Genomic DNA, 20,969 nt, shown 5'->3' with positions numbered 1-20,969 from the left:
TCAGGGTGCTTAGGTGGTTGTCTTTGTATTCTATCCAGAGGTTTTAATTGTAATCATTGTGACAGATATGCCAATGATTTTTCTCCATCTTGGTTGAGACAGATGAAGTCTTCAAAGTATTATCCTTATTTTTGGAGGGTATTTTCTTCTAGGTAAATAATTTTACATTGAAAGTTTTTACTTTCTGAACTTTAGAGATGCTATTCATTGACAGCTAACTTACATAGTTGGTTTGTATTTATTGGGCTGTTATTGGTTAATAAAATTATATAGGTTTCAGATGTACAACTTGGGGTGGTGAACACATCCTGTCTGTTTGAAAGTGAGCTGTCAATTATATTATTGATTTTGAAGATCATACACCTTTCCCTCACTGTGATTGTCTTTTTAAGTTGTTCCTTTAGCTTTGCTTTTTAGTAACTTAGCTATGATCTTTCTAGATTTTCTTTGTATGTTTTTAACATGGGGTTTTCTGGGCTTCTTAAATATTTGAATTGATTTTTCTCATCAAGTTTGGAAAATTCTTGGCTATTATCTCTTCATATATTGCTTGCTCTCTATTCTCTTTCTCCTCTCTTCTGAGACTCAGTTACATATATGTTAGACCTTTAGATTCTCAAGTTAGTCCAGAATTGACAAGTGATACCACAAAAAAACATGGGTGGCAATCATCAGCTAACCTCAGGTGGGCCCCCTACTCCATGAAATTCTTTGTTTTACTCTTCCATATTAATTTTAAAATCACTTTGTCAGGTTCTATGATATCTTTGGTGAATATTTTGCTAGAATTACATAGTATGTTAATACAGGGAGAACTGGCATTTTAAAAAAATCAATACTTCTTACACCCAAATAAGGCATAATTACCTATTTTTTAAGCCTTCTTTTATGTCTGTCAATAATGTTTTACAACTTTCTCCATAAGGGTAATGAACATTTTTGTTGTGTATGTGCCTAAGTATCCCACAGATTTTATATATTACAACACTTTCATAATGTGTCCTTTTTATAAATGGTAAGATTTTTGTTTTGTTTTTGTTTTGCATTTTTCTAATTAGTTATTGCTGATATGTAAAATTGCCCATTTCAACTTCACTGGCATATTGCTGTTTATATGTATTGCCCGCATATTAAAATACTTCCTTTAATAGATATATTGCTTTTTTCTTTGCTAAAATTATTTTTTATACTTTTTCTCCACTTTTCTTTTTCTTCTCTCTCTCTTTTTATCTATCTTGTTAGAAATTTGATTATTTTATTAACTTTTCAAAGAATAAGTTTATGGTGTAGTGCGATTTTCTGTTTTTTTAATCTTTCAAAATTTTTCGTCTTTTGATCAGATAATGTGCTTATCTCTTCATTTATTTACTTAACAACTTTAGCTCTATTAACTTGCTAAGAAAGATGAGGATTTAGCTCACATAATTGACTTCTCTCTCTTCTTTTTTTCCATATCTGATTTATTTATGATATAAATATATTTGATAACTGATAGGCATTATATTTATATTTATAAGTTATATAAACATATTAATAGATATATTTAAATATATGAATATTTTAGAATATCTATTTATTATCATTGTGACTTTAATACATTTTGACTTCCACTTTTTGTTGTGTCAACTTTTGACAGTATTTCTTGATGCTCTACTCTATAAAATGAAGGTATTGATACTGCTAACTTTTTATCTACATCCCCTTTTAAGACTCTGTCATTTTCTGTAACATAGTTACTTTTACCTTATTATCGGTGTTATTGATATTTTGTTCTGCAATCTGAACTGAGCACTCTATGCTTTACTATGGAAAGTAACTGAATATTGAAAAACAATAAAGGGAATTTACATAATTATGACATATAAAAGGCATTTACTGTTGTGACAAGGTTTAAGCTAGAGTGATATTTTCTATTTTAATGTCACAACTCCTGGGTCACTCAAGGAAGAATTTTCTTACTGTTAAGGTTAAACAATTTTTCCTTTATACTACTTTATTTGCTTACAACCATGTTACATTTCAGATTACTTCATATTTGGACTTGACTTTCATATTTAGCTCTTTTGTTTCCAAGTTTTTAAATTTCTGCATCACTTTCATACAATTTTTAAATTTTTTTCATTTAATGTAAGCTCTTTCCCCACTAGGTCTTCTGCATGTGTCTCAGTCTTGGACTTTTCATTCTTATTCTCTGAGTTTGATGTACTTTCTCTGGATCCTGTGGCTTCCTTTTCTGTTTGATTGAATTGGAACCTTAAGGAATTCTGTTAGGAGGCTAGGTGCATGGAAATCACAGTTTCTGAGTTCCCGGGTAAGGACTTGTTTTAAATTCCAGGCATTTAATGGATACTCCACATAAGAGCAGTTGCAATTTTGATATTCACTGGTTGATAAAATTAATAACAGGAATTTATTATGAATTCAGTATACTTTAAAAACAATTTGTTTTCTGTTATTACGTGTTTTGAATGTTATACTATTCAACCAGTATCAATAAAGATGTATATGACATATGTGATTTATTCATCCTAGAAATCAAATAATGTCTGTAAGTTGTCCATGCCCTTCAGTTTGGAAACTCAGTATGTGATAAGAATGATTATTACATTTTTAAAGTGTTTTTAAAAAAAGAAGAAAAGTATGTGAAAGAGATGGTATGTGGCCCATAAACCTAAAATATTTACTATATTGCCCTTTACAGAAAAAGTTTGTAAACCCCTGTTCTAGAATACAGGAAGATGTCATAGAAGAAGACCAGGTAATAGCTTACTGGACAGCAAAGGAAAAGAACATTTCAGGCTGAGGAAACTGGATGAGTAAAAGCCTAGAGGACCGAGTATAACTGTTAGTGAGATTCATTGGAGACTGAGGCAGTGCCATATTGTAAAGACTCTACAAGTGATATGATTCTTATATAAACTTTCATAAGTCTAGGTAAGAATAGTCCACGTGTTCTTTGTTTCACTACAGACAAGTGCTAGGTCATATTGTTTCCTAGCAGTGAGTAGGGAACCTTTTAATGCTGGAATTCATGGGAACCACACTCAGAAATATTGGGGGTTATATATTTTTAAAACATAGTTTATATAGAAAATTGAAGCAATGGCACTGAAGACTTAACAAAGCAAACCCTTAAATTATATAGTAAATATCATATATTAAATATTTTCAAATAGTCTTCTCTTTCTTTTAATATAGAAAGGTACAGGAGAGAACCATAGTTCCCTGCCTATGTAAGGCTTGTTTGTGGAGAAAAACAGACTTCATGAAAACTGAAAAATAAAAGTCTCATTCCTGTCTCTAACTTTCACTTTTCCCTCTTCCAAAATTACCAGTCTTAACATTTTGCTTCCTTACAACAACCTGGTTATTCACATACCCAAATATATAGTATACAGTATAATCATATATCAATATATAGTACATTATATTATATGGTTATATATGTGTACATATATGTATACATGAGTATATCACTTGGAAAGGATCATATTATACTCTTCTGGTCATTGCTTTTTTCCTACTTTTTAAAAATAAATATATATATATATATTGATTTTCTTTTCATATAAATATATACAGGTCTACTTTGTTCCTTTTAAAACATTTTATATTGAATTTTAGGCTTATGGAAAAGTTCATCAAATTTTATGAACTCATAATTTATATGTATGTTTCACAGAGTTTCATATACTCTTCATTCAGCTTCCCCTAAGTTAACACTTGACATAACTATAGTACAATTATAGAAATAAGAATATTAACATTGAGGAAAAAGATGGCAGCAGAGTAGATGGAAGCTGCATCCACTTGTTTATGCCCCCAATTTGGATTTGCAGCTGAACTTTCCAACAATCAACCTAAACAATCAACTGAAACCTAGCTGATAGGGAATTTTGAAGCCAAGGAGTACTGAAGTCCTTCATAGAGACTGGTAAGAAGGTTTAAATGTGAACTGGGAAACATGTGGACCCATGGTTTCTGTTATAGCTGAGACCAGATTGAAATCATGGCTCCAGAGCTCCCTCCCTTTAGGAGTGAGGGGCCTTAACCCCACACAGGGATCCCCAACCCACAGCAGTAGAAATGGGAAGAGGAAATTGTGTGGCGTTGGTGGTGGGAATCACTGGGGATCCACTGAGCCTGTGAGACTCAGGGTGCACACTTTTGGTGGCATGAAGCACTCCCATTGTTGCAACACCAGCCTGGAGAGCTCAGGATAGGGGCATAGCCTGTTAGAGAAACCCCACTGCTACACTCAGGTTCTGTGGACATGCCTACAGAGAGCGGCAATAAAAGTGAGGGGGCTTCTAATTTCCAGGGAGGTTTTGTGCAGAGACCCAGACAGGAACTTAGCTGTGTGACATGGATGCTCCATTGAGACTGGTAAAAGGGGCTGAAATGTGGACAGGAAAAGACTTCATGCACAGCAGCTGCACCAGCTTAGAGATCAGATAGAAATCATGGATGTGGAGTTCCCACCTCTTAGGAGTAAGGGGCCTTATTCCAATCATGCAGGAATACCCAGCCAACAGCAATAGAGATGGAAAGAGGAGACTGTGTGGCATCTGATGGTGGAAATCAGTGGGGTTCTACCTGCCTGTGAGACTCAGAGTGCACACTTTTATTGTGAAGTGCTGCTATTGTAACACCAACCTGGAGAGTTCACAGTACTGGCTTAGACATCATACTGCTGCACTTCGGTCACTGCGGACTACAACCAACAGTGTCTTTAAGGGGCCTTCTCTATGCTGGGGAGGAATAACTAAGTGGCTTGAGAAGGAGGACCAGTCTTCCCATTCTCAAGCATACAGGTGGCACCCCACCCCCATCTTTGGGCCACTGTTCCTGCTGAGTGCAGAGGTGCAGAGAAGCCAAGCAGAACCGGGCATTTTGGGCCCTCCTTGCTTTTTCATAGTCATGCCACACTGTGCTGGGACATCAAGCCCTTCCCTGCTGACACCAGCTATGCAGAGAGATCAGGGTGTGGCACAAGGAGAAGACTTTGAGTTCTTTGCTCAGCTCATTATGGCAGTGAGCTGAGTGATGCACAGAGCTGAGAATCTCACACTGTGTCTCCTGGGAAGGCTTCTGTCTGGAAGTTAGACTGGGAAGGGCTGAACTGCTTGGATACTTTTCAGGGAGGCAAACCCTTTCTCAGCCCACATTACACCAGAACAGGAAGGAGTGCTCACCCCTATCCTATAGGTTTGCTGGCACTTCCCCCAATGGGAACTGTGTAGATCAGCCCTGCCAAGTACTGGATTCTCCCACTGGTTGTACTTCTATGAGGTAAAAGAAGAGGAGCTCAGTACGGGCACTTTTGAAGTATGAGTGCCTCAGAGGCTATTTCCTGGGAGTGAGACAGAGAGCTTAACATCCTCTTGAGGTTTTGGAGCTCAGGTGTTAAGAAAGATTATATCACTGACACCAAAAAGACAACTTCATCATAAAACCATGAAAGCAAATTTGGGAGCCATAATACACCTACATAGAGCTCAAATGGGGTGACAAAGAAAAATGTCCCAAACCAAAGGACAACAGAAAACCCCACAAAAATAATGAAAAGAAATAGTTGAAATGGAAGCAACCCAAGTACCACATACAGAGTTTAAAATAAAGATGCTCAAGGACCTTAGAAGAAGAATGGATGATCTCAGTGAGAACTTAAATATATAGTAAACATTAAAAAGGATCTAGAAACCATAAACAAGAACCAGTCAGAAATTAAGATTACAATACCTGAAATGAATGTACATGAAGGAATGAACAGCAGATTAGATGAAATAGAGGACTGAATCAGTGATTAGAGGACAAGATAACAGCATCCACCCAAAGAGAAAATGAAAAAGAAAAGAGACTTAAGAAAAACAAGGAAAGTCTTAGGGAACTTCAGGACAACATCGAGCATAACAACATCTGCATCATAGGAGTTCCAGAAGGAGAAGAGAGTGAGCAAGGGATAGAGAACTTGTTTGGAGATATAATAGCAGAAAACTTCCCTAACCTGGTGAAGGAATAGGTCATACAAGTTCAGAAAGCACAGAGTCCCAGTCAAAATGATCCCAAAGACACCCACATGAAGACACAACATAATTAAAATGGTAAAGCCCAAGACAAAGAGAATGTTAAAGGCAGCAAGAGAGAGTTAGTTATATACAAGGGAGTAACCATAGGCTGTCAGCCAATTTCTCAAGAAAAACAAGCCAGGCCAGAAGGAATGGGCTGGAAGTATTCAAAGTGGTAGAACTTAAGAATATGCAACTGAGATTAACCTATCCAGCAAGGCTATCATTTAAAATTGAAGGCCAAAAGAAAGAGCTTTCCAGATGACAAAAAAAAAAGGGGGGGGGTGGGCTAAAAGCAGTTTATGACCACCAAAGCAGCGTTGCAAGAAATGTTAAAGGACGTTATTGAAGAAGTAGAAGAAATACACAGAGAGGAAAATATAGGTACAATTTAAAATATGGAAATAAATAAGTACCTATCTATAATAACCTTAAATGTAAGTGAAGTAAATGCTCCAATAAAAAGATATAGGGTAGCTAAATGGATAAGAAAACATGACCCATATATATGGTGTCTACAAGAGACCCATCTCAGAACAAAAGATTTCCACAGACTGAGAGTAAAGGGGTGTAGGAAAATATTCTATGCAAATGGAAAAGAAAAAAATTGGGGTAGCAATACTTATATCAGACAAAATAGACTTTAAAACAAAAGCCATAACAAAGAAGAAGACAAAGAAGGTCACTGCATAATGTTAATATGATCAATCCAAAAAACAAATATAACCCTTGTAAACATGTATGCATCCAATACAGGAGCACCTAAATATATAAGAAAATCTTGGTGGTTCTTTAAGGAAGAGATTGACAGCAAGACTATCAATCTCTTTTATCAAGAGATAAAGGAGGATTTTAACACCTCACTGTCATCAATGGATAGATCTTCCAGACAAAAAAAAAAAATCAATGAGAAAATAGTGACAGTAAATGACATACTGGATCAAATGGATTTAATTGACATTTATAGAACACTTTATCCCAAAGTAGCAGAGTATACATTCTTCTCAAGTGCACCTGGATCATTCTCAAAGAGAGACTACATGTTAGGTCACAAAACAAGTTTTAACAAATTCAAGTTGATTGTAATCCTATTAAGCATTCTTGCAGAGCACAATGGCATGAAATTAGAAACCAAACTCAATAAAAAGACTAAAAAACACTCAAATACATTGAAGCTAAATAGCATATTATTAAATAACTAATGGGTTATCAATGAGACCAAGGAATAAATAAAAAATTACCTGGAAGGAAATGAAAATGAACACAACGACCCCCAATCTATGGGACATAATGAAAGCAGTCCTGAGAGGGAAGTTCATAGCAATACAGGCCTATCAAAAGAATGTAGCAAGATCTCAAATAAACACTCTAAACCTACACCTAAAAGAACTATAAAATCAACAAACAAAGCCCAGAGTAAGTAGAAGGAAGGAAATAATCAAGATCAGATGAGAAATAATTGACAGAGACTTAAAAAAAATACAGAAGATCAATGAAACCAGAAGCTGGTTCTTTGAAAGGATGAACAAAATTGATTAGCCTTTAACCAGACTCATCAAAAACAAAAACAAAAGAAAAGGGTACCCAAATAAATTGGAAATGAAAGAGGTGAAGTAACAACTGATAATTACAGAAATACAAGAGATTTTAAGAAACTACTATGAACAATAGTAGTAGAGAAACTGGGCAAAATCGATAAATTTCTAGAAACATACAACCTTTCAAAACTGAACAGGAAGAATCAGAAAACCTGAATAGACTGACAACAACTAATGAAGTTGAAGCCGTATTTAAAAAACTCCCAGCAAACAAAAGTTCTGGACCAGATGGCTTCACAGGCAAATTTTGCCAATCATTCAAAGAACTAACATCTATCCTTCTCAGACTATTCCAAAAATGTCAAGAAGAGGGAGAACTTTCAAGCTCTTTTTACAAGGCCAGCATTATCTTAATTTTAAAACCAGATAAAGATACAACAAAAAAAATTATAGGCCAGTATACCTGATGAACATAGATGCTAAAATGCTCAAAAAAATATTAGGAAACCAGATACAGCAATACATTAAAAAGATAATGCAACATGATCAAGTTGGATTTATCCTAGGGATGCAAGGTTGGTACAATATTCACATATCAACAAATATCACATGATCATATTAATACATGATCATACATCACATGATCATATTAATAAATTCAGAAAAAGCACTTGATAAAATCCAGCACCCATTTATGATAAAAACTCTAAGCAAAGTGGGAATAGAGAGATTATACTGCAACATAATAAAGGCCATAGAAGGAAATCCTACAGCCAACATCCTTCTCAGTGGGCAAAAACTAAAAGCATTTCCCTTAAGATCAGGAACAAGACAGTGAGTCTGCTTTCAACACAATTATTCAACATAGTTCTGGAAGTCTTAGCCACAGCATCAGACAAGAAAAAGAAACAAAAGGCAACCAAATTGGAAAGGAGGAAGTAAAACTGTCATTATTCACAGATGACATGATTTTGTACATAGAAAACCCTAAAGACTCCACTAAAAACCTACTAGAAATAATAAATGAATTTGGCAAAGTAGGAGTATACAAAATCAATATGCAGTGATTGATGGCATTTTATACAATAACAATGAACTATCAAAAATAGAAACTAAAAATAATATCCCATTTACTATTGCAACAACAAAAAATAAGGTACCTAGGAATAAATTTAATGAAGGAAGTAAAAGACCTATACTAGGGAAAGGACATTGAAGAAAGAAATTGAGGAAGATACAAATAAGTGGAAGCACATAGTATGTTCATGGATTAGAAGAATTAACATAATTAAAATGTCCATACTATCCAAAGTAATCTGTATATTCAATACAATAAAAGACCAATGGCATATTTCACAGATCTAGAACAGATATTCCAATAATTTATATGGAACCAAAAAAAGACCCTGAATAGCCTCAGCAATCCTGAGAAAGAACAAAGTTGCAGGTATCACAATACCTGACATCAAATTGTACTACAAGGCCACTGTAATCAAAACACCATGGTACTGGCAAAAGAACAGACATAGATCAATGGAACAGAGCAGAGAGTCTAGAAATAAACTCACGCCTTATGGTTAATTAATATTTGACAAAGAAGGCAAGAGCATGGAATGGAACAAAGATAATCTCTTCAATAAATGGTGTTGGACAAACTGGACTGGTACACACAAAAAAAAATGAAAGTAGACCATTAACTTACACAAAGACCACTAACTTACAAAGGATAAACTAAAAATGGATAAAAGACTTAAATATAAGTCAAGAAACCATAAAAACCCTAGAAGAAAAGATACGCAGTAAAATTTTAGGTATCTCATGTTGCAATATTTTTACCAATGTATTTTCTAGAATTAGGGAAACAGGAGAAAATAAATGGGGCTGCATCAAATTTTAAAGTTTCTGCACAGCTAAAGAAATCAGCAAGATGAAAAGGGAACCCACTGTGTGGGAGAACATATTTCCCAATGATACATCTGATAAGGGTTTACTCTCCAAAATATACAAAGACCTAATACAACTCAACACCAGAAAGACACACAATCTAATTAAAAAATGGGCAAAGGACCTAAATAGGCATTTCTTAAAGGGGGACATACAGATGGCCCATTGACATATGAAAAAGTGCTCAACATCACTAATCACCAGAGAGATGCAAGTTAAAACTATGATGAGGTATCACTTCACATCTGTCAGAATGGCTACCATCAATAAATCAACACACAGCAAGTGTTGGTGAAGATGTGCAGAAAAGGGAACCCTAGTGCATTACTAGTGGTAATGCCAGCTGGTGTGGCCAATGTGGAAAACAGTGTGGAGTATCTTGAAAAAATTAGAATGGGACTCTTTTATGACCCAGTGATTTCACTTCTGGTAATATATCCTAAGAATCATGAAACACCAATACCAAAAATATATATGCAACCTTGTATTTCTAGTAGCACTATTTACAATAGGCAAAATTGGAAACAACATAAGTGCCCATCAGTAGATGAGTGAATAAAAAACCCGTGGGGCATTTATACAATGTAGTACTATGCAGCAGTAAAAGAGAAGGAACTCCTACCTTTTGCAACTGCATGGATGGACCTGGAGAATATTATGCTAAGTGAAATAAGCCCATCAGAGAAATACAAATACCACATGACTTCACTTAAGTGTGGAACCTAATGAACACAATAAACTAACAAACAAAATAGAAGCAGAAGCATGGATACACGAAACAGACAGCTGCCAGAGGGGTGGGAGAGACTGGATGAAAGATGGTGAAGGGAGTAGCCAAAGAATATTTGTGCATGACCTATGGACTTGGACAACAGTATGGGGATTGACTGAGGGAGGGGAAGAGGTGGGGCTGTGTGGAGGTGGGCCAAGTGAGAAAAAGCAGGGACAACTGTTATAGCATAAGCATTAAAAATAAAATTATTTTTAGGTGACTGTCTCCTTATCTCTTGCTGCTTCTAGGATTCTCTCCTTCATTTTAATCTTGGCTAATGTAATTATGATGTGCCTTGGTGTGTTCCTTCTAGGGTCCAACTTCTTTGGGACTCTTTGAGCTTCCTGGATTTCCTGGAAGTCTATTGCCTTTGCCAGATTGGGGGAGTTCTCCTTTATTATTTGTTCAAATAAGTTTTCCACTCGTGGCTATTTCTCTTCCCCTTCTGGTACCCCTATAATTAGGATGTTGGAACGTTTAAAGATGTCCTGGAGGTTCCTAAGCCTCTCCTCATTTTTTTGAATTCTTGTTTCTTCATATTTTTCTGTTTGGTCATTTTTTTCTTCCTTCTGGTCCACTCCTTTGATTTGAGTCCCAGTTTCCTTTCCATCACTATTGGTTTCTTGTGCATTTCCCTTCATTTCAATTAGTTTAGCTTCCATTTGTTCCTCTAATTTGTGACTAAAATCAACCAGTTCTGTGAGCATCCAATCCTAGAAGCAGCAAGAGATAAGGGGACAGTCACCTACAAAGGAGTTCCCATCAGACTGTCAGCTGATTTCTCAAAAGAGACCTTACAGGCAAGAAGGGGCTGGAAAGAAATATTCCAAGTCATGAAATCCAAAGACCTACAACCAAGATTGATCTATCCAGCAAAGCTTTCATTTAGAATGGAAGGGCAGATAAAGTGCTTCCCAGATAAGATCAAATTCAAAAAGTTCATCATCACCAAGCCCTTATTATATGAAGTGTTAAAGGGACTTATCTAAGAAAAAGAAGATAAAAAAGATGAACAGTGAAAGGACAGCAAACTCACAGTTATTAAGAACCACACCTAAAACAAAAGCAAACTAAGAGGACAGCTAGATCAGGAGCAGAACCATAGAAATGAAGATCACATGGAGGGTTAGCAACAGGGGAGTGGGAGAAGGAGAAGGGGGGAGAAGGTACAGAAAATAAGTAGCATAGATGGTAGGTAGAAAATAGATAGGGGGGAAGGCAAGAATAGTATGGGAAATATAGAATCTAAAGAAGACACGTGGTCATAAACTAAAGGGGGGAATGGTGGGGGAGGGGTGTGCAGGGTGGAGAGGAATGAAGGGGGGAATAGAACAACTGTAATGGCATAATCAATAAAATATATTTTAAAAAAATTAAAAAATTTTATAGATATTTTCAAACTATTTTTTAGAATACTGTTTGCATATTTTAAATTATTTTCTTAAGAGCACATTTTCTGAAAACCATCCTGGCCTGTTTGCTAATGTTATTATCTCTTTTACTCTTTTCCTGTCACCCTTAAGATGGACTTCTGATGGGATCCAGAGGTCCCACTATACTCACTGGCATTTAGTTTTTCCTTTAATCTAGTTACATTGATTAATGAAGTCATTAGTCTCTAGCCCAGAGTCTTCCAATAGTGTTGTAATTTTTATTCGTAGACATTTCTCAAATTTCATTATCTTTCAGCAGCTTTAGTCAAATTGTAGACATTTATGCTGATTTCTTTATAACCTAGTTAAAGTTTCATTGCTCTGACTAAACTGGGGATATTTCTCTTTATATTAAAATGTGCTCTTAGCTTAGAAATATGTTCACTCTTTGCAAAATGGCTGTGTTTTCCTCCTAGGCAATTTTTAAACTGTTCTTGTTAATAGCTACAATTAAAATGCCCCTCCCCTTATTGGTTGTACTCAGTAATTCAGATGGTGCCCCACTAACTGATGATCATTTCTCTCTGAATTACAAGAGGCAGAGTTGGTTCAGAGTTACCTTTACTCTATTTCACTCTTAACATTTCTTTTCTGGCTTCCACTGGTTATTCCTCTGTTTTTTTCAGTCTCTAATGGATATTAACTTATCTCTCCCCTGTATTATTCATTCTAAACTGAACACTTAACGATGTGAGGATATTATTTGAATGTATGTAATAGCATTGAGTAATAAACATAATCTATAGGGAATTTGCTACAATAAATAATGATAATTGAGGGTAAGTGTTTAGGGTGCAGGCAGATTATAAGTGGCAGTGAATGGGCCTAAATAACACCTGCAGAATTAAACATTTCTCAAAGCTTATTGTGTATCAAACACTGAAATGGATGCTAAAAAAACAGACATGGTACCTTCTCTTTGGCAATGGCTCCAGTCTGCCATTAGAGCAGGAGGCAGAGCTGAACAATGATAGCCCAGTTGGCTATTTCTGTTACAGGAGTTAATTAATAGCTGGGAGAAAACAGAGAAGGGAGATCCCCAGTGTCTTTACCTTAAGAGGTCATTGAAGACCTCATAGGGAAGGCCATTGATCTAAGCTATGAAGAATGAAGAAAAGAGGAAGAAGGGTATTCTAGGCAAAGATTAAAAGCTCAAAGTAATGGAGCCATGGAATAATGTGGTTGTCAAGAAATAATGAGGAGTTCTAATGTGGCCCAAAGTTGATCAGGCTACTATTTCAGAAACTCATGACCAAGGAAAAGCAGATATCACACAGAAAACATGGTGTATTTGTTTTAGGGATGCAGTCTGATTTTATTGATTTCTAAACTGGCAAAAAAAAAGGCTACATGTGGCTCTTGTGACTATTGTTCTTTTTTTTCCCCCAGTGAAAGTACTTTTTTACTCTGTGGTTAAGGACTTAAGACACATGATCCTTACCCTTAGCTCTTGGAGGACACTACTGGTGACTCCAAATAGGGAAATTGGTGCTGAGAGCACATGAGAATATCAGCAAATTATAAATCACATAAACAACAAAATGTAGAAGTTAGTCATACCTGAGCAAAGCTCAGTTACTCCTGTGGTGTCAGTCCTCTGAGACAGCTGCCCTGGTCTCCAACCCAAGGGAGCAAAATGTAATGGAAAGGGGCTGGTTTGGGGGAGACTGAATAATAGGGTGACTTCTGGGTATCCAGTTATGAAAAAGTTTTAATGACTTATCTTGATAGAATCCTGGGGAAGCATAAGTATGAGCCAAAATTACTCAACAAATCACTATTTAATGCCCAAGTGACACTTATTGATGCCATAATTTCTATAGAAGAGGAACTTAGAGGGGCTAAAAGTTTGGAAAGTGAGGGATCAGGCCATGTCTATAAGCTTTTTTGTATAGCACTTTAGGTAAGATTAAGAAAATGTCAATTGTCCTCATTAAAAATGAGGGAGGGGCAGGGTAACCATTACTTTAGGGGAAATATACAAAAATTGGATGAAAGAGGGAGATCCTGGAGAAGGAGTCAAAGAAAGTAAGAATCTAAATGTGTAAGTGCTAAGCAGCAAAGGGTGCAGGAGGGAGGGCTGGATAGGCTGCCTTGAGCACAGTGGTATCTGTAAACCAGAAGAAAATCCTGTGGCAGTTCCACTCCCCCTCCTTTATAGCTCTGTATCTCTCCCAGCCTTTCAAAATGTTTTACTGGAATTATATCTTCAGATGATAGCTCTCCTTTGGCTCTGCATATGTATATTCTGTCCATTCAGATTCTTTGCTTATGTGTCTTGTATATCATTTCAAGCTTAACATGCCCCAAATCAAATTCTGATTTTTGCCTTCTCCTCCTCCCTTTCCTCGTTCTTCCATGCTTCATTCTTCAATATCAAGTTCATCTTTCTGTTGCTCAAACTAAAAACTTTGCCTTTTTTTTCTATCCACATTCAATCCTTCACCAAATCCCGTCAGCTCTACCTTTTAAACATTCTAGAAACCCAGCCATTCCACCACTCTGCTGCTACTATCCTGGTCTACATTCTTATGACCCGTTGCTTGAATTATTACTATAGACTTCTATCTACTTTCCTTACTTTCACCTTTGCCCTCTATTTCCCTTGTCTCTTTTTAGCTCAGTAGCCAGAGGGATGCTTTTAAAAAGTGAATTGGGTCATATTCAAAAACCACCCAGTGATTTCATATGAAATTCAGGGCAAAAGCCAAAGTCCATACAGTGGCCAGTAAGGCCCTATATAATCTGGGGGGCCCTGCTATCACTTTGACCTCATCTTCCAAATGCTCTCCCTTTTGCTCATTCTGGGGCAGCCACACTGGCCTCATTGCTGTTCTTCACATTCATCATTCTCAGGTCTGTCTTGGGCCTTTGCCTTTACTATGTACCTTGTACCTGAATATTTTCCATAGTCATCCACTGATTTCTCTCTACCTCCCTCTGCTCAAATGTTACCTTATCAGTGAGACTTATTTAAAAGAGCATACCACAACCATTGCTTCTATTATCCTCTACCCTGCTTTACCTCCCCAGTTGGCCCCCACCAGTTATACTAAACATGAACTCCATGGGGCTAGGATCTGCTTTTCATTTTGTTCATTGCTGTAACCCTGGAGTGTATAATATTGCCTGGCATATAGTAGGTGCTTAGTAAATATTTGTTGTAAATGAATGAATTTTCCTAGAAATTCTAGTGTTTAAATTAAGGAGAGTCCTTTTTTTCATCTGTTGGATTGTTGTTTATCTATTTTGTTTTTAAAGTGCCACATAGTTAGGAAACTAAGGAAAATGACTATCATTCACATTTTAGTGTGAATTAGGTGGTATTATCTATTTCTAATATAAAGCTGAGATTAGTCTCATTGAAAAAAATTTTTTGACAAAACAAATTTTGGATCTTGATTTCTTTTATTTGTTGAATTTAGAGAGAAATAGGAAGGGATAGAGAGAGAAACCAACCAATTTGTTGTTCTAGCCATTTACCCTTTCATTAGTTGATTCTTGCATGTGTCCTGACCAGAGGTCAAATCTGCAACCTTGAAGTGTTGGGACAAGACTCTTAAGGAACTGAACTATCCAACCAGGGCAGATCTTGATTTTTTTGAAAATTTATCTTTGGTTTTTCTCTTATAACTATTTTGTTTCTTTTCTTCCTGTTACTGCAGAGCTTCAACAAGTTAAGTTGAATGTACCAGAGTCTGTTTTTTTTTCCTCTACCACTCATTGTCTAAGTTCACACCCCCACCTTAAATCTAGTTTCTAAACTCACTTTTTATTAACAGTAATGGCTTTTTTCTTTGACCTTTTTCACCTCAATTTCTCACCAATGTCTGCTTTCATTGACCAGCATCTCCTTGAAACTCTTTTCCTTAAGACTACATTTCTATGTTCTCCTTCTCCGAGACCTCTTTTCATTTTTTTTGACATTTATTTGTAGACATTTCTTAAGGTTTGTCCTTCAGATGCCTCGAGAATTTTTACAGCATCAACTCTCAGCACAACATACTGTACACGGTGGGGCAAAAGTAGGTTTACAGTTGTTTGTAAGGAAACTAATACAATAATTAATAAATAATAATACAAGAATAAACTCTGTGTTTCACATACAGCTGTGAACCCACTTTTGCCCCACCCTATACATTACTCTCAAGCCTATTCTCTCCTACATCTCAAGCAGCAGCTCTTCATCTTCAGCTGCTCACTGGACAAGGCTCCTTAAAATCATGTTTAAATGAGATGCCCAGGAACCTGACTGTAGGACATAGAGGCATTGGCACCCTCTGGTGGAGAGAGAGAAAGTCATCTTTAAGTATCTGCTTGCTTAAAGATGGGACCTGACAATAGATGTTGCAACAAAGATGCATTTGTTGAGCATCTGTTCAAACATATGCAATTTTCTAATAAACTCTACAGTACATCTCTTGAGCTAGCAATACTATTAGATCTCTCTTTGGGACCTTTTGACTTCTTATTAGACCACTTATTTGCAACTAAAAGGATTTGGGTTGTTAGAACTCTTCAGCATGATATTAAGGCAGGAAATTGCTCTCTGATAGATGTTGTAAAGGATGTAATAAGATACAGAATCAGCCTTAAGGAACTTAACAGTAGAACTGGGAAACAAGCCATGCACTCCAAGAAAGTGACTACATTAAGAGGTAAATCTCAAGGTATGATAATGTCACAGGAGATGTCACTAGGTACTCGGATTCCAATAAATTGTACAGATCCTGAGTGTAGAGAAGGTCGAAGTCACTGTGGGGAGGATGACGTGTTCAGGAGTGACTCCATGAAGAAGGCAGGACCTCAATTTATCCTTAGCAAAGTATTTCCAAAATTTCTAGAACTCTAATTCTCATTTTGCCATGTTAAGAAAACCATTTACATTATTTCTTCACACTTTACATTGACAGTTTTTTTTTTGTAAATATATTTTTGTTTCAGAATGGACCCATGGGGGGTTTCTCTGTACTATAGTTCTTTGTCTGTTGCCCTTAGGAACTGTGGCTCTCAATGCCAGAGTTTGGTAAAAAGGAAAGGAAATATTTATTTCAAAGTTATACAGATTTAGGTAATGACAGAATGTTGCCATTAAAAACCCCTAAATTTCTTAAAACACACAAAGAGGGAAGTCCATCCTTCCTTCCCTCTTTGCCCTGGCAGGCCAGTCTTAGAACCTGCCAATCAGAAGTACCATCCTCCAGAAGAAAAAGAACAGAAGTCTGCAGCTCACTCCTCCTGGTACCTCTCAGTAATCCATGCTTGGCTACACAGGTTTTCCACAGTCCCCAGCACCATCAGCTGTGTCACCGCCATGATCTCCAGTTCTTAATCCAAAACCTTGTGGCACCTTCTCATGTCCCACTAGCAAGAGTCCTTTCATCCTTTTCCTTCCCTGCAAGGTTTCACATTGTCCACTCTCATTGCCTTGCATTATCCCTTGTCTCTAGTCCTGTATTATCTCTCTCTCCCTCTTGGTGTTCTGCCTTTAGTTTTAAATCCCAACCTGGAACCTCCTCTGTAACACCATTTCCAATTCCTCCCACAGTCCGCTACATGTGCTAGCACTCCTGCAGTTTTCAACATTTCTGGGCTGCCATAGTTAGTCCCGGCAGGCTTGGACCCATGGCGGGGTTGGAACCACCTCCAAGCTCTCATGCAGGCACTATAACCAGGGGGAGCTGCCTCCAGTTACATCACTCCCATCTCCCTTGTTCAAAGCATGACCACAGCTACTTTTAACATATCCATGAAGCTAGCCAGCTGTTACAGATATGTAAAATAACCATTTTTGCATATCATGTATGAAGCTGGCCAACTGTTGATATGCAAAATAACTTTCAGTGGCCCTGCTTCATGTGTTCCATCCCCTAGTGCAGACTTGTGGGGGTGGTATCCTACATTTTTATATTTCCTGGACACCCTGAGTTCTGGACCCCACTTCAAATCCTTCATTTGGGGGCCCCTGGCTATATACCCTGTTACATTCAGCCTTGTCTAAATCAGGAATGTCCAACCATTTGGCATCTCTGGGCCACACTGGAAGATGAAGAGTTATCTTGGGTCACACATTTAATTCACAAACACTAATGAAAACTGATGAGTGAAAAAAAAAGGTTTTAAGTAAATTTATGATTTTTGTCTTGGGCTGCATTCATATCCATTTTGGACTGCATGCAGCCTGTGGGCTGTGGGTTGGACATCCCTGTCTCAATCCAGCAAATCACAGGCTTGATGTGCTTTTGTATTTGCTATATATTTGTTTTTCTAATATACATGAAACAAACAAAGAAAATCCTCATTATATGGAGTTAATTACAGTACGTCCTCACTTAATCATTGATAGGGTCTGTGACTTGAAGAGAAATTATGTATAATTAAACCAGTCTTACCATATGCTAGTTTATAGAAACCAGAGTTAAATAGCTTAAGGCATCTCATCAATGTTGTAATAAAATGACATTGAACAAAACAATGTTATTGACAGAAAGACTACATGAAGGAAATCAATCTACCTAAAAAGAGTACATTTATATTAACTTTAGATGTAAAAGTTTGATTATGATTTTAGCTTGCATATGAAGCTAAAAATTATGAAAATAAGTACTTTATTTTGCAACTGAACAATTTGAATGAACAAAATATTTAATTGAATAGTTCGTATTTTTTGATAAAATAACTTTAGTGGCACAATCATAAATATTAAAATACTTCAAAATAGATCTCTCTTGACCTTTTAATATTCAAATTATTTTATGAGCAATCTATTAGTTATCATCCTTCTGAGTTTTATCTTGTTCAATTAGCCAATTCTTTTACATCCTTGTTACTGGATTTTCATGGTTATCTGAGCAGTTGTCAAAATTTTTTTTTAATCTCATGAAATTCTGCTTCTTTTGCTCAGATTTGTAACTTGGCTTTCCAATAGATTTATACCGATTTTGCATTATATTGGACAAATTGAAAGCATCATTGATTTGATTAGTGAGGGTATTGAAAAGTAGAAGGATTATTTAAGTCAGTTCTCAATTCAACAGTGAATATTTTGGTGTTAGGATGGCATGTATTTTCCTAGCATTCTTTAACTCTAGAACAGCCTGCTCAAATTTTTATATTGGAGTAACACTTGAAATAATTCCCAAGTCTCAGGGAATCTCTGGATAAAAATTATATCTAAAGCTTATAGTATGTCAGTTTGATAATTTAGTTGTAGATATTGAAATCCAATAATAATTGCCAGTTATCTTTCAAACATAGTGATTTTTTTTGAGGATCTGTTTAGTTGGACCAACTTCTTAGCCTATCCTTTTGTAGGTCCCCTCTCTCCACAAAGGATACCAGCCATAATCTAGGTCAGTAGTATAGATAAAAGAAACTTCAGGTTTTCCTTTTTAAAAGTCTTACTTAATCTTTTTGATGCCTTACCCAAGTAGGGATAAAAGTCTTACTACACATTTCCATTATACAAATGCTATTGAAGTATAGTATATGATATGTGGTAAGCTTAAAGGTAGGTTTTCCCCTCCTATTTAAAACAAAAAGAGACTCTTTAGACAATCTTTCTTGAAAAGAAAACAAAAACAAGTAGTTAACTTTGTTTCTTAAAATGAATCCTTTTTCTTCCTTTTTATGAATTTATATATTTATAAGGCAAACATAGTATGTTTTGTTTAGTCACTGACTTAAGCTAAAATGAGATGTAAAAATGTTAGTTTATTTAAAGAAAGTCATGAATTTAATTAATGTTGTTTTCAATATGAAAATAAATTAACAATGTTGAATAACAAAGTTACTAAAACTGTATGGCAAAGCAATATGAATAAAATTGCCTAAGACAACATTTTAACAAACTATAGAAATGATCCCTGAAAGTATAGTCTTCCAAGACAACATTTTATATAAAAGTTTGAAAGAAATCATTTTTTACTGAGTGGCATGGTCAGGCTCACATAGATAATTATAAAATTAATATACAATTGTTGATTTCATGATGACTTTACTAGACTTATAAATGAATTTTAATTTTAATTGTTATTTTGAAACTAAAAATAGTTTATTTATAGAGTTCATGTTCCTGATTCTTTTTTAAAAATACTTTCTCATACAAATATGATGAAAATGGCAGCCCCTCTATACCCCACTTTAAAAACAGATAATGGACTCAACCAAATGATCATGGTCCCACTTTATAGGACCAAAATCCCTATAACAATTACTAATGGGACACTTCGGTCACTCACTCTGCATCATCTTTTGCAGAGCATCCTAGAGACATCTTGTGGATCTACCCTCTAGTGTCCCACAGAACTCTGTTGGAGAAATCCTGCTCTAAGGACTTGAATAATTGTGAACCTCTGTGCAATTATTAACCTACATTTTTTCCATCTGAATACCACTTAAATTCATGTCACTCATACCTTGGGAAATACTGCCTAAAGGACAAGTAAGATCTGGATATGTTTAAAAGAGGAAAGAGTGCATACTAAATGAGGAGGATAATTAGAGCAAAGGCCAGTGGGGTAGGGGATTCTCTATTAAGTAGAATTGGCTGGCACCAGCAAAGAGCTCATTGACACCATGGAGGCCTGAATGGAAGAAAATAGTCTTGAATATCCACTAAGGTTTTGAGGGGTGAGTGAAACTGATGAAATTGATTGAAGGAAGATGAATCTGGCAGGATGGGAGGAATCTAGATATACACATGCAAGTACAGATATTGTGGCAATTTATGCAAGTGGAAACAAGAGCCAGAACTGGAATGGTGTTAGCAGAAATGAAGAAATGGGATGCGTATGGGACACACAGTGAGTGGAGTCGATAGTATTGGGATCAGCCTGACAATGAGCTTATCTCTACTAATGGTTATGGGACTTCCATTCTTAGAGATACTAAAAATGTGGAATTGGGTGATTTTTTTTAAGTGCTGCTAGGCTGGAATATTTTCCAAGACTCAGCAGCCAGCCCTTTCCTGGTCTTGTCCTCTGACACCCATCCTATCATTTTATAAAGGAATATAGACCTAACAGTGTCAGATCTTTTGAAAAGCTAGAAATCTAGCTACTTTATGATATCTTTCCATTTTAAGTGTTAGCCACTCAGTGTTTGCTTATCAAATAAAACATACTGTGGACTAGAATTGCTGCTGATTTGCAGCCTCTGTCTGCAGTTGTGTGTGTTGCTGTCCACAATCACCTTGAAATGTACCCTGAACCAA

At 36.2% G+C, this 20,969-nt stretch overlaps 1 protein-coding gene across 1 annotated transcript in view; it reads left to right on the top strand.

Moving 5' to 3' along the window:
- Nucleotides 1-20,969, top strand: part of HPSE2 (heparanase 2 (inactive)) — a 670,997-nt gene that overhangs the window by 383,953 nt on the left and 266,075 nt on the right. The gene's annotated exons all lie outside the window — the stretch shown is intronic.

The sequence above is a fragment of the Artibeus jamaicensis genome, unplaced genomic scaffold, assembly GCF_021234435.1.
Source record: "Artibeus jamaicensis isolate MK-2021 breed Jamaican fruit bat unplaced genomic scaffold, CSHL_Jam_final contig_252, whole genome shotgun sequence".
In the NCBI taxonomy this organism is placed as follows: Eukaryota; Metazoa; Chordata; class Mammalia; order Chiroptera; family Phyllostomidae; genus Artibeus; species Artibeus jamaicensis.
The sequence above is the reverse complement of the archived record's forward strand: the minus strand, read 5'-3'. Positions and strand labels throughout refer to the sequence as shown.